We start from the raw sequence: 15,919 nt of genomic DNA on the forward strand, positions 1-15,919 counted from the left end.
ATGGATAACGTAAGCTGGTTATGTGCACCATAATAAATCACAACTTTAATGTTAAAGCAAACTTTAACAGTACCAAAACTAAAATCAAGCATAGTGGAACTAAATAGGATGACTAGACATATGCAAGCACTTACTAAAAAAAGGAACCAATCAAAATCTACTGGGGAAGGGGGTGTAGAAATAGAAAGCCAACAGATGGAGATGCCCCAGATTTACGCCACCCACTAAGGGGGTTTCAAGCCACGGCAAAGCCTGGCCCAGCTCGCAGCATCCATCTATTGCCTCTCCATATGTCTTATCTTCCAAACCTTGTGAAGAATATCTCCCACCACCTTTTTGCAAGGGAGGACTTTCTTGCGGATTGTCACTAAACACCGTGCATTCCACGTGTAATGCTTAACCAGTAATGTAACTAAAAACAGAGTGACCAAATCAAAAGCCCTAAACCTCTTGAGCGCCCCGTAAACCCACTCAGGGTAACTAAGCCCCGAAAGACTAGGGGTGCCCAAGACACATGAGACCCCATCATAAACCTCTATGTTAAAAGGACACCTCAATAAGAAATGATCCATTGTCTCCTCCTCCCCAGGACACTCCTCCCGTGTGCAGCCACAATCATCGGCATTCCTTACCTTGAGGTTTCCTCTAACATAAAGTCTCCCATGGAAGGAGAGCCAGGCAATGTCCCTGAGCTTCGGTGGTATCCTCTGATCAGTGATCAGAGCTATGCCATCTGAGCAGACACTGCCCGGGCAGTCCCTCAGTGACAGAGGCTCCCAGAAGTGAGACCGCAAGACTCTCCTCTCCAACTCCCTTCTAGAGGAGCTGTTGACTTCTCCAACCTTCAGTTGCCATTTCCTTGTCACCTTCAAACCCAGTTTCACGTAGGCTGGGAGGTAACCATGTGGAACTCAAAAGCTCTTTACCGCTCCTCCCTCTACCCAGGAATTGAGAAATGGATGTACGGAGACACAAAAACCCTCTACCCATCGAGGGGGAGTCTCCAAGATGAGACTGTGCAGATGCAATTTAAGAAAGGTGAGCATAAAAAGAGCACTGGGTTTACCATACCCAGGCCCCCCTCCCCCCTTGATCTGTAGGTCACGCTATGCTTAACAAGGTTCAGCCTGTTCCCCCAAAGCTTCTGGAAGAACACTGCATTCACCCTGGCCCATAAAGATTCTGGCAAAAGGCATACATAGCTGACATGCAAAAATACTGGAATCAGGTAAGACTTGATTAAGTCCACCCTTTCCCTAAGAGACAAATGCCACCCTTTCCAGTGTTCCACTTTAGCGGAAGCTGCTCCCATTCTAATCTCCCAATTTTGCTTGGCATAATCATCAGGGCCAAATCAAATACCAAGAATTTTAATCGCCTCGCTCGCCTTGGGAAGGCTGACTGGAAGGTCGAAATGCCGACCCTCCTCCCCCATCCAGAAAGCTTCACAATTATCCAGATTGATTCTGGACCCTGAGGCCTAAGAATATGTACAGATATCAACCGTCACGTCTTTCTCTTCATTCACACCAGAAATCACGATCGTGACATCATCTGCGTAAGCCACCACTTTCAATGGCTTCCCTGGGCTCAGTTGCACCCCTCTCACTGTGTCGCCTTCCACCCTCCTGATGAAGGGATCTATTGCAAACACGTACTAGAGGGGGCTCAGGGGACATCCATATCTGACTCCCGAACTCACAGAGAAAGTAGGACCTCCCCAACTATTTACAGGCAGAAAGCTCTCGGCTTGCCTGTAGATCACTCTAATCCAATTGACCACCCGCTCTGGGAGCCCATACCTGCCAAGTAGACACCAGAGGTATTCATGATTGACCCGATCAAAAGCCTTTGACTGGTCCAGTGTCAGCAAAACTTTCCCCACTTCTGAGCACGACACCGCTCAGCGGCCTCCTGGACACCAAGGAAAGCACTAAAGGTGCAACGACCTTTCACGGTGCAATGCTGAGAAGGAGAATGTACCAGGTTTGTAATCTGAATCAACCTGTTAAACAGCACTTTTGCCAGAATCTTGCGATCCACATTAAGAAGGGCGATGGGGCGCCAGTTCTCAATCTTGGATTGGTCCGATCCCTTGGACAATACTATAAGGGCAGATGTCTTCATAGAAGGAGGGAGCGGCATGTGCCTTATACTGAGATCTGCCTTGCACAGCTTCCTCCCTTACGCGCTCCAGAGTACTCTCCATGCTTTGTTGCAAGACTATTCCCTCTTCAACCACAGGGCTCACTACTGACGTGGTCACAGTGGGAACTACAACTAAAGAAACTTTGTTATGCTCCGCCAGTGGGCATCTACTATATGGATGGCCATCTTCACCACAAAGGTTGCACTTAATTGCAGTACAATCCCTTGCGGTGTGCCCTAGCCCCTGACACAGAGAACACTTCAATTCCATACAATTATTGCTAGGGTGCCGAAAAGACCCACACCGGTGGCATAAACAAGGCTGCCTGGGGTAGAAACATTGGATCCTATCCCGACCTATGTAGGCTGCAGATGGAAGATGCAGAGTACGCCCCTCACTCTGTCGCAGTCGTACAGTCGTGGACCAGGCCCCACCCCAGACATGGTTTTCTGGATCCGGCACCTTACTTAATGGTGAAAGTAGGTCTGCTTAACGTTTAACCCAAAAGGACAGATCTGCCACTGACAAAGACTCGTTACGGACTAATATTGTAATCCTAACCTGATCTTCTCTAGTAACTGCGTAGGCCCTATATCTTAGCCAGGGACTCTGCCCTTTAACAGAACCCCATATATTCCAGAATGCCTGAAGACCCCCATAGGTGGAAAAACGAATATCATACTCTGGGGATCCTACAGGGTGTATGCAAGCAAACAGATCACTAGCTACAAAGCCCAGTGTAAAAAATTGATTAAGAAAATCAGGCCTAGAGGGAGGGGCGTCTATTTACTTATCGATTTTAATTTAATTTCAATACTAACAGGCCTAAAGACTGATTGCACAGACACAGTACCAACACTAGTTGAACTAGCAGATCTCTCACCACTTATCTCAGTGTTCAAAGCACTTGGTGAATCAGTCTCTGAACTTAGTTAATTTACACCTGTGGTAACGATGGCTGCTGTAGACGTTAGTTCTCCAAGAGACTCCACTTGCTGCGCAACACAGTTGGCTGCTGACACAGATGCGACAGAGTCCACTACAGACTGCGCCATACTTCTGGTCGCACCAAAGCCGCCATCTTCGGTTTTGAATTTTACCACCGGACCACCAGGGAGAGGAGTGACCCCTGATTGAGGTATAACAGGGCCAACTACAGACCCTTCAGCGCTGCCAGCCGCCTCTGACAAACCACCATCTTGGACTTCAGGTGACTCTTTTACTTTAGACACTGTAAGGCCCACTACAGACCCAAGTGCACACACGACCACACTCTGCGATGTCACACCTTCTTCCATTGCCCTTATGGATGAATAAAGGGCATTTTCTCCTTCCATTTTTTCCATCTCTGCCACAGGATATTAGCAGGCAGAGGGACTGAGGCAGATTGTAAGGTTGTATTTACAGAGACAGGATCCACACATTTTACAGCTTTACATGCAGGACCTACAGTCAGCTGTATCATACCTTGGGACGGATCAGTAGGCTACCCTGTAGGCTTCTGGAAGTCAGAGCTGAAACAAACACCTCCTATCTTCACAGCTGCTGGCACCAGTCATGATGATAGCAATCCCTCTACGTGATCTGCTAAAGCCTGTGTTAAAGTGCATAGTGTTTTTAAGTCAGGGAAACAAAAATGTAAAAAACACCTTTCACCTTGGTCAAGAAAAAAGACTTGTAATCCAGGCAAAGTTATCTGCAGAATAAAAAAATTGCCAAGATCCCATTCTACACAGGCAGAGGCAAGGAAAGAATGAGGCCTTCGCCTTTCTCTATGAGTATTTTTTCTGCAACTGTCACTGAGGCATCTTCTTGTAAGGTGATCCTGACCTGTCTGATAGTGTACCCATAAAGAAGGCTTCTTTCAGCATTTTTGCAGATGTGTGCATGAACAGCCCATGTATAGCCAGTGATACACAAATTGAGGATGCCATTTTGGAATTACAAGAGGATGAGGATATTTGTGTAGTTGACAAGGTCCCTTCTCTAAGCTAGATCCCGACCCCTGCAATCTACACCCACAACGCCGTCCTCATCAATATCCTCAGTAGCGATCGGAGTTAGTCCTGCATCCAACTTGCTAAGGCTAGATGACTCATCCACTTTCTTGGATTCCTCAGAAGAATTCTTGAGTGTTAGTCCCACCTCTGCTGCTGCTGCTGCTGGGGGTGAATCTTCATCCCAGAAGCAGACCAAGAAGAAGACTACTAGTACTTTACAACAATTGACTGTTAAACAATCCTTTGCATGAGGAATCAAGTATGAAAGCCGTCACCCAGTCGCAAAGCATATAACAGACGCCATGGCGACTATGCTAGTATTATATCTGCGTCCAATATCCACTATTAATGCAGCTGGTTTTAGACAATTACTTGAGGTCTTGTACCCCGTTACCAAATTCCATCACAACACCACCATTTTACTAGAAAAAACTAAGAAAGCTATTCCTCACCTCTACAAGAAGATTTGTAAAAATGTAATTATTGGGACACAAAATGCCATTCTACCCACTGTACACTCAACCACAGATATGTGGAAAAGCGGAACTGGGCAACCTAAAGATTATATGACTATGACAGCCCACTGAGTTGGTGATTTGCCTTCCCCAGCAGGAACAGCAGCAGCATGTACCCAAGTACGTCACATTTTTCAGAGGCAGGCTGCTCAGCATGTAGGAGATTGCAACAGCTACAAGAGCAATTTAATTTGCCATCCCACCAACTTAAGCAAGAAGTGGTGACAAGGTGGAATTCCCTTCTGTATATGCTTCTGCGGATGGAGGAACACGAAAAGCTATCCACGCTTACTCCACAAGCCATAACATTGGGAAAGGAAGGGAGGTGTTTTTTTATTCAAGCGCAGTGGAGAATACTTTCCATGTTGTGCAAGATGCTGAAACCATTCGAAGTAGTCACCTGTGAAGTGAGTTAAGACACTGCTAGCTTGAGTCAAGTGATTCCCTTAATTAGACTTTTGGAAAAGCAGCTTGAGAAACTGAAGGAGGAGATTAAACAAAGCAATTACGCTAAGTATGTCGGACTTGTAGATCAAGTACTTTATTCGCTTCGCCAGGATCAAAGAATTATCAAAAACTTGAAATCGGATCACTACATTTTGGCGACTGTGCTTGATCCTTGGTTTAAGAGCTATGTCTTCTCTTTGTTTCCAACTGACCCAGACCTGAAGAGATGCAAGGAGCTCCTGGTGAGTAAGATGACATCTCAAGTGTTATGTGACAGGATGGCTTCTCCTCCTTCAGTTTCTCACCCATCTGCTACTAGTAAAAAAACTTTCCCAAGAGACCCAGGGATGATGCAGATGACTCAGCACAACCTTTTGACATCGGGTCTGGTCTAATAGAATTGACCAAAAAATGTGACACCTCTGCCATAACTCCACCTACTATCAACATCCAAAGGATGGTGGAGGATTATTTTCACGACAGCATAGAAATAGACACATCAGACAGTCCCTTTACATACTAGGAGAAAAAAAGGGAATTTGAAGACCCATGTACCAACTTGCTTTGCACTGCCTAAGCTGCCCACCCTCTAGTGTGTACTTGGAAAAAGTTTTCAGCACAGCCGGGAACCTTGTCAGCTATTGGAGTAGGAGGCTACTTCCTCAAAATTTGGAAAAAGATGATGTTGATAAAAATGAACTTTAATTTCCATGAGGAAAGCCTTTCCCGCCAATTACATAAAATACTGATGCTTCTGTAATGGTGGATTCCAGCAGTGATGAATTGTGAGAATGATGTACAAACTGATGAGGGTGAGGATGAGGCTGAGAATGATGACAACAACATCTTGCCAGAGCAGAGTTCATTAACAGCACTGTTACCTTAGGTGCCTTAAGCCCATTGTTAGCTTGTTTTGTGGGGGCCCAAACAAACCAAGCACATCAGCCTCAAAAGTGGCACTCCTTGTCGATGAAATGCTTTGTTTGTTAAAGTGTGCATGTCTTTTTAAGATCCAATATAAGGGTGGGTGGGAGGGACCAAGGACAATTCCATCTTGCACCACTTTTCCTTTCAGCTACCGCTCTGTGCCAATGTTACCTACATGTGCTATATACTGTTGTGTGCTTTGCAAAAATCTTAGACACCCCTTGATGATGCAGGTGGAGGATTATTTTTTATTTTTTATAACGATATAAAGACAACAGTTTTATTAACAAACAACAACTTTCAGAACTAATGTAAAGGATCTCTAAATAGACGTGTATATGTATTACTTTCCAATTTGCTGCTGTTTCATCAGTATTGCACAAAGTGTTGTAATCTGCACTTTACGTCAAAGGTACCTAACTATATTTTTCTGTGAATTGGGGCTGATTCGAAGCTCAGTGATGAATTTGCTTCTTGCTGTGAATTACAGTGGCTCTTTTTAGTGCACTATCTGGCACCCTGGATTGGTCTGGGTCTGATAAAAGCATGCATCCCAGGGGAAGAAAGTTTCAGCTCTCGTCGCCATGTATTAGCTGTAGAATTACCATAGTTATCCAAGAAAGGGGTGGAGCGATCAAATGAACCATAACTGATTTCATGATCCAAGGACAATTCCATCTTCAACCACTTTTCTTTACTGTTTACTGACATTGCTGTGTGGCAATGTTTCCTAGATGTGCTAGGAACTGCCGTGTGTTTAAGTCATTGCTCTGTTGCTTAGCATCCAGCCAGGTCGCTGCAGTCTTTGTTTGAAAGTGTAATATTGTGACCTGTGATGTGGTCAAAATGGACTGCAAATTACTTGAAATTACTGTTATTGGGGTTAATAATAATGTAGGGGGAAAAAAAAGGCAAAAATATGTGATTTTAGCAAAAAAATAGGGATTTTAGAAAAAATTTAAACCAAAACCAAAACACAATGTTAATCCAGATCCAAAACCACAACCAAAACCAGAACACGGGGTTCAGTGAACATCTCTAATCTGTTCTTGTTAATAAATATTTCCCTTCTAGACAGAGCAAGGCAGATTTGTGTTTGTAAAAGCTACAAATAATTCTGGCTCACTACGGGTTTTAACTGTATATATAAAATCCCCATAGAGTAACGAGGGGCCTGATTCATTAAGGATCTTAACTTAAGAAACTTCTTATTTAAGTCTCCTGGACAAAACCATGTTACAATGCAAGGGGTGCAAATTAGTATTCTGTTTTGCACATAAGTTAAATACTGACTGTTTTTTCATGTAGCACACAAACACTTGATAGCTTGTATGTACAATGAAATTTAAAGTTGCTATTTGTGTGGTACATGAAAAAAACAGTCGGTATTTAACTTATGTGCAAAACAGAAAACTAATTTGCACCCCTTGCATTGTAACATGGAGCACCAAATATTTTTTGGTTTCTCACCATCTGACAATGCATTCTTCTGAATCATTTTAACACTTACATTTAGCTTACTGGTGCCTACTGCGCATAAGGTAGAATATAAGCCTTGAGGGATAGCTGATCACTCCTCTCTCTTGTTACATATTGACTATAATATTACCAGTGGCCAAGCACTCTGTAAATTTAGTTTTCATTTTGTCTCCAGCAGGGGCAGGTTCTAGTTGTTGCTCAATGGGATGTCATATTTGCCATAAATGCTCACATAGAATGAGTCTCAAACTATTTAGGGTTCTTGCAAAGCATATCTCTGTGGCACCTTGATAAAAAAAAATGGAGCATCCCTCAATTTTTTTCTAGAAATAAAGAACAGGAGTTGGAGCAAACTGTAGGGTTGTCACGACTTGCACTCTGCAGCTGCTGTCTGCAGTGACTTTATTGGATTTATGTATTCTACTTGTAGTACCACTGCCCACCAAAGGGGCCACTGTGCTACTTTGATTATTTTCCTTGATCACTGGGAGTGGTATCACCTGCATGAGGCCTATACAAACCTGCCTGCTTCAAACAGTCTGGGCCAGATCATCAGGTCACTCCTGTGAGCATTTCCATGTGCTTTGTTACTGTGTGCATTACCAAGTTGTCAGCTCCAGTCTGCATTACCAAGTTGTCATCTCCAGTCTGCATTACCAAGTTGTCAGCTCCAGTCTGCATTAGCAAGTTCTGTGAGTTCAGGTCTCTCATCAGGACTGGACTTCCTTTGTGAGACTTACCCGTGGTTGCAGTGCACCGCTATTCCAAGATCTGCTATTGTTGCTCTCTCTACACCTGCTGCGCTGAATACCATCTACAGATCTGTTAAGTCTTCTATATTGTTGTTCCCATTGAACTGTTGCTCGGTCTTTTCATTTCTGTATATCTGTGCCACAATCCGTGGTGGACTGTTATTTGTGTTTCTTAATAGAGCCACTTTAACCACTTACGCTCTCTCCGTGGTCATACCTGGGAAATCCTGACAAGGGTGCTGGAGTCTGTCTATATTGTAACTAATTCCTATAACTCCTGTCTCAGTTGACTTTCTGCCCAAACAGAGTGAACTGTTTACCTATTAAACAAATCGAAGAGTAAATTGCTTCCTGGCATACTTGGCGTGCATGTAGAGTGCCAGTACTGCTGTTCCTGTGACTGTAAATGACATAGAAGTTAAACACTTCCAGGTGCCTAACATAGCTAACGTCTTTCATAACTTCTATAGAGAGGCGTATACATCTTAGGCAGATTATAGTGAGAGAGACCTCTCTTGGTACTAAGACATAATCTGTCTTTCCAAACTGTTGGCTGATAATAGACTCTTCTTGGACTCTCCATTTACTCTGGAAGAGGTAGATGATGGCATAATGTGCTTTCCCAATGGTAAGGCCCTGGGTGTGGACATCCTTCCAGTGGAGCTTTACAAGCAAAACAGAGATTTTTATGTTGCGAAGTTACTTTAATACTCTGTTTGAATCTGGAATCCTGTCTCACTCTTTGGCTGAAGCAATGATAGTGGCATAGCCGGAATAAGGGGGGGGCACAGGGGGCATGTGCCCCGGGCTCCCTCTCTCTGAGGGCCCCCCTCCGCCCGTATGCTGTCTGACAGCAACTGATAGCAACCGAAACAGGCCCCCCTCTCTCCGCGGGTGGCGTTACTGTCTGACAGCAACTGACAGCAATCGTGGCCATCTGACGCATGCGCGATGTGCACCCACTCTTTTCCGCATGAAGACTCAAGAGAGAGACAGTAGGTGAGTGGAAAAAAAGACTATACTAAAACTAAATATGTATAGAAAACCCTTAATAACATGGTTATTTCTTGATTAAATATGTAAAATGTAGCCACCTATAACAGTAAGAGTATATATATATATATATATATATATATATATATATATATATATATATATAGATTACATTTTACATATATAATCAAGCAATCAAGTAATAATCATGCTATGAGGGGTCTTCTTAAATATGTGTATACATATGATTAAATATACATTAAACATTAATATTGGGCTGGTAGAGCCAATGTCAGAGTGGCAGATTCTTTTTTATTAATCATTTGTAAAGTAATTACTGAAGCCATCCAGTTATATTAAAGTTTGAATAAATTTGTAGTACATTATATATAATTTATATTTATTTATTTATTTATTTATATACACATATTTATGTAATCCAATGAAAGCTTTAATATAAGTGGCAGGCATCGATAATAACTTTAATAATGATTAATAACATAGAGGGTCCTGCATGATTATTATATATACATATATAGTTTAAATGTGCGGTATCATTGCTAGTTTTAATGTGCATTATCAATGGTATTTTTAATTTGCGGTATTTTGTGTGGTGTCAATACCTCTTTTAATGTGGTGTTTTGATGATTGTTTTAATGTACAGTATTTTAGTTTGTGGAAGTAATAATTTGTCTTAGGCAGACAACCTAGGCGAGCCCTCTGGGAGAACTGTAAGTGTCATACTGTGGGCTGAAGGTGATGTAATGCAGGATATGTCATTATGCCCTTAATTTTAGATCTTAGGAGCCCCTCTATTTTAAGTGCCCGGGGCCCCCCAAAGCCTTAATCCAGTTCTTGATAGTGGTACTTCCAAAGCCGGGTACATCTGATAGTGGAGCTTCCAAAGCCGGGTACATATGTATTCATATAGGCCTATATTTCTCATTTCCAGTTATGTAAAAATGTTAGCTAAGATGTTACTCCTTAAACTTTGGAATTGATTCAACCAAATCGAGCTAGGTTTATGTTTGGAAATTCCCCCTGTCTGGCTTATTTATTCTCATGCAGATGACCAGTTTGAGTGCCTTGGAAGCGGTGATAGTATCTTTGATACCGCTAAGGCATTCGATTACATTGAATGGTCATATTTATGGGAGGTTATGAAAAGATTTCGGATGGGTCCTGTATATATTAATTGGGCTAAGCTCCTCTATTCTAACCCAGTGGCATGAGTGAGTGTTAAAGGATATGTGTCCCGTTTTTAAGTAGAGGCACTTGGGAAGGGTGTCCTTTCTCACCTACACTATTGCTTTGGCAGTTGAGTCTCTTGCCTGTTTAGTCCTCAATACTCGCACAATTATTGACATTTGAACTACTAAATGAGAGGCCCTTTATCTATTATGAGGATTATATGGTGCTTTTCCTATCAGTCGCATGAATTTGGTTCATCTGGGACAAATTGAGTATCTTTCCAATAGGGAGTCACTGCCCTGAACACCCCCATAGTCTGTTCCCTCCCGCTTAAATATTTAGGTACTTGGATCTCTAATGATGTATGTGAATATGTGCCACTGAACATTTATCCCCAAATTGATTTTCTGAAATCTAAAATTTACACGTGGCAGAGACTACCTCTTTCATTGTCTGGAGGATAAATCTTATTAAATTGATAATACAGCCCAAGATCCTTTATGTCTTGCAACAGGCGTCAGTTTTCCTACCCTCCTCTCTGTTTTGTAAACTTAACCAGTTCATTTCCTCCTTGGTATGGGTGGGAAAAGGGCAAAAATAAAATTAAGTGCTTTATGTAAATGAAGACATACAGGTGGTCTCGCCTTGCCAGACCTTAAGCTATATTACTATGCCTCCCAAATAGCTCATTTGAAATTTTGGGTGCCAGACCCAGACTAGCATGATCTATATTGGGAATTATTGTGGCAAGCAGCCAGCTTTCACACTGGGATCTGGGATTTGCCCCAGACGTTCAGCCCACGCTCATGCAAGCTGTAAAAATTTGGAATGCTGCTCATGACATTCTACATGGTGAAGGTGTGGATCCTTGTGCTCCTCTTTGGGGACTTACTGTTAGGATACCCCTCCAGCCAGCACGACAGAACCCAGAGTCTGCTCCGGAAGTCTGGTGTTCGCTGGAGCCCCTAGTGGTGGGGACAGACTTGGCTGCAGACGAACGGAGGGTCGTGAACTGTGCACTGACTGGGGAGAATCCAGGGGTAGCGAGAAGTAGCAGAGTGGAATCCAAGCAGAGGTCGAGGGCCAGCAGCAGACAGTGAATCCAGATAACGAGCCGAGGTCAGGGGTCACAGGCAATACAACAAGGTACAGAAACAAGCCAGGGGTCATACACGGGAATTCCAAACTATAATACAGCACAGGAGCAGGGAAACAAGGAACAGGAGCCTAGCTACACTGGGAGCTATAACTGGCAATGAGGCTCTGTCCTCACTGCCTTAAATAGCGAGGAGAGCCAATAGGAGAGAGTGCCAGCGAAACCCCTCCCTACTACACCAATACCCAGGAGAAGTGACCAAATTAATAATAATAATACTCACTGCTGCAGGCAACACTGGTATTTAGTCAGAATCACCTCTGTAACAAGATGTTCCAGTAATACTGTTCCTGAGTAATTTCCACACACACACACACACAGAGGAGCCCATCGTCAGTGTCATCTTCAGTGCGCACGCGCCCGACTGCAAGAGCACCGATGGTAGTGTTGAAGCGTCCCGGTTGTTGCCTAGGCAACCGGGACGTAGGAGGCGGAAGTGATGCCCCGTTCGTCATAGAGACGGCCGGGACGTCTGGGGCTGCTGGAAGTGAGTCGCAGCGGCCCTTCGGAAAGCCGCGACTCATGACACTTTACTGAACTAAAATTACTTGATTGGGAGTTCTTTGTGGCTGAGACATGGTATATCTGCTTTGGGACAGTTATATACAAATGAGGTCCTCTAATAATTTGAACAACTTAGGGTTGAATTTGCAATCTCCAACACTATGTTTTACTGCTATCTTCAACTTCGGTATGCCTTAATAGCCCGATTTGAACAGGGAATCCCTTGCCTTAAAGAAGCCTCTATGAAAACCCAGCTTCAGCCTTTAGATTACGCAAATATAATTTTATTCACATATTCATATTTATTTAGTGAATTTGCTACCAAAAACCTTGTACATGTAAGGGAGAAGTGAGAGGAGGTTTTCTACCCTATCCAGAATGAGGACTGGGGGACAATTCTTAGTAGCTCCCGTTGCTCAACTACCTCTTTGAAATTCCAGCAATTTCAGATGTACATTTCTCTATACTAGTAGGAAATGCCCCTTGAAGTATGAAAATATTTGGGGATGCTGGCTAGACTCCCCTTATGCCTCACCTTTATTGCCGAGACCATGTCCATGGGATTAGACCCACGGGCACCCTTGTTTTCCTTGCTCCCCGTGACTGCAGTGTTCTCATTTTCTGTATTATATGTATTATATATATCCTTGTATGTATGGTTGGTAGTATGGTACCATCAAATTATGCACCTGAAACTATTCCATTCTATAATACGACTGTATCTTATACGTTGTCTGATACTTGTTTTTTGGGGGTTTTTGTGTGGAAAACCATTTTGAAAAATTAAAAACACACTGGATTTAAAAATAAAATGGCACATTACACCATTCAAATGGCGGGTTGAATGTGTAAGGTCATACTTGCCAACTTCAGAGATCTCCCCTCCGTGGAAAATCACATCGCTATGCCCTATCCCCACCACTTAAATAACAGAGTGGAAAGGAACAGGGAGCTTGCCCTACTCTCCCAGGAGTCTCCCGAAGATTCCGGGAGAGTAGGTAACTATGTGCAAGGTGAGAAATAAATTTTGAGGACCCGTAAAAAAGCAAGATTTTATTTTGAGCAACAAGATTAATAAAACTAAGATAAAAGGGTGCTTTCCTAGCTTTCCAGAAGATGCACATTCATTTTCACTGAACAAAAAAACGGAATTTTGCACCAACTCTGAGCTGTTAGAGATTGTGTCTAATCCTTGACTTTTAATGGGAAGCATTTTGTACCTTCCCATTGGACGTCATCGCACAACCATGTTTCTAGGTATACTATATCCAAAGTAAAAATAGAACTTCAGACACACCCATAATTATTTTAATAAATAAATGAAACCAAGTAGTATATTAGAAGAAAATTAACTATAACCAGTGTCAGGAATAATTTATTCACAGTGTCTTGGGCCGGTTCATTTGTAAATTTTAAACATTTATTTTTATTTAACCTTACTTCATTTTGTTTTTAATTATTTTTAAGTAATGAAATGCCTCTCCTACAGATGACTACTCTTCCCTATTTAACATCAGTAGAAATTTCTTTGGAGTTCTGTAACATGTCAACATAACTCTTCAGACTTCATATATACTTATAATTCATATAAGGATACATAATCTCATATACTATATAACAATAAGACTTGAAACCTTCTCAAGGTCAGGTCCTTCAGTCAAGGAGGATGGTGACCAATTTATTTCAAATAGTATTATATTATTATTATGCTGGTGTGACTGCTTTACTGTAAAGTCAATGCTGAGAGAGCAGCATTTGTTATTATTTTACATGACATTTAATTATGTATCTAAGCTTCTAACCCTCAGATAACATAAACATATGTACTTTAGTAGACCGCTGCTTGAGGCTGTTAATTAAAAGATCCCTAAAGTTTTCAGATGTGAACCATAAAAGTAATATAAACAGTTGCAGTGTTAAGCTAATGGCCCACTGTAGTTCTGTTTAAAAATTAAGTATTACCTTCCCATACCATTATAAACAAATCATTATGGCAGTCTCGCAATGAGATTTGATACAGGTCAAAAAACTGATTATGCAGACATTTGAGCTGCTGTAGCATAACTAGCTCTGGTCTGTGTGTGTGAATCCATCAATCCAACCCGTCAAATTGTCAGCCATACTATATCAATTCTGTTAAATAAGTGTATCCCTATTAACATTGCCACTTGCTGCACATAGACAGCATAGTGAACATATTTATTTAAGTATAATCATTTAAATTATTTCATGTATATTATACAATTCAGTAATACACATATTTTAATATATACTAATGTGATATAGTAAATTTACTTGCTCTCTAAGCAAATACATTTTCTTCATCCTAGAAGCTTTTTCTATCTCTAAATATGACCATTGTAGAAGGACATCTTGTGTTAAACGCTGATAATAAACAAGAGAACAGAAGCAGTTTGTAACTTTACTTTAAAATTATTATAAACAAAGTTTTGCTCATGTTCCAGCTGCAAATAGAGATGTGCACACATGCCCAGTGTCACCTGGATTTAAACTAACATGAAACCCACTGGATATTAAGTATGGATATTAACATTCATTTAATATCAAGGATTCAAGGGCAGGACAGGAGGCTTCTCCCAAAGTGGGAAGTTAAAAACAAATACATAACTCTTAAGCTGGCCACACATGTTGAAATATTGAAAACATTGTATGGCAGTTGGCCTAATATTTCAGTGTGTATGTACCCAATATGAGCCTTATGTCTAATAATAATCAGATTAAAATTGATAGGATTATGGTTGAGCATTTGGGTAATGTGATAGGATGATGACCGCCAGAGCTGTAACTTAGATTTCTAGTGCCCTGGGCGAGAAAGACAAATGCCGCCCCCCTAGCCCTCAATTTTAACCAAATTAACCTAAAATATTCCTAAATTACGCCCCCTTCAGCGTTGCGCCCTGGGCGGTCGCCCCTGTCGCACAGCCCTAGTTACGGCCCTGATGACCGCAATTGACCTAAAATTAAACGCACAGGATCAATTAGAGCAAAAAGAGATTTGATCATATGACCAGAGGTCGACCAAGCTGTTCGCTGATCCAATTGCTCAAGAATTGGCCAACAATACATGTGTCAGTTACATGATCTTTAGATGACTTTCTAGTATAGCTTTACACATATAAGATTTGCACCTGAACAATCCATGGTGTGAAACAAGGGCTGCAAATGCTATTTTTTTTATTTAATAGAAAATATCTGTCTGCTTTTGCAAGTGGCACACAAATACTAGAGTTGAGAGTGAATAATAGAGTTGAGCCAAGACAATTCTAAATCTATCTGCACAATTTAATTTTGCTGACAAAGTAAAACTACAAAGCAATTATTTTACTTCACTGCAGACTTAACATGAGAAAACTCATCAACAGTAATGCTTTGTTTAAACAATATTTACACTGTACATTACTGCTTTAATGTATTTTTTATAAAAGACATACACATTTTGAAAATGATGATGGGCTTGTTTATTATTTGTATGTTTTCCTAATTATTGTAATAATAATCTTTCTGTCACTATCTGATTCTATGGTCCCTTGACAATGAATTTCTATCATGAATAAATATAACTTAATTGAAAATACATGTGCATTACACATATGTAAAGATATTTGCCATTATCTCCTGACCAGTAGAACAAAAACAAGTATTTCCATCATACATAGCTAGACGTTGTGTCCTGTTTTAACCCAGGTCAGCATTATTGTACACAGGATTTTAGAAATCACAAACATTAATTCTAAACCACTAACATTGCTCAACTATCAGTTTTAGTAGAAAATGATTCACAAGCT

This window comes from Mixophyes fleayi, chromosome 1 (assembly GCF_038048845.1).
Source record: "Mixophyes fleayi isolate aMixFle1 chromosome 1, aMixFle1.hap1, whole genome shotgun sequence".
Lineage (NCBI taxonomy): Eukaryota > Metazoa > Chordata > Amphibia > Anura > Limnodynastidae > Mixophyes > Mixophyes fleayi.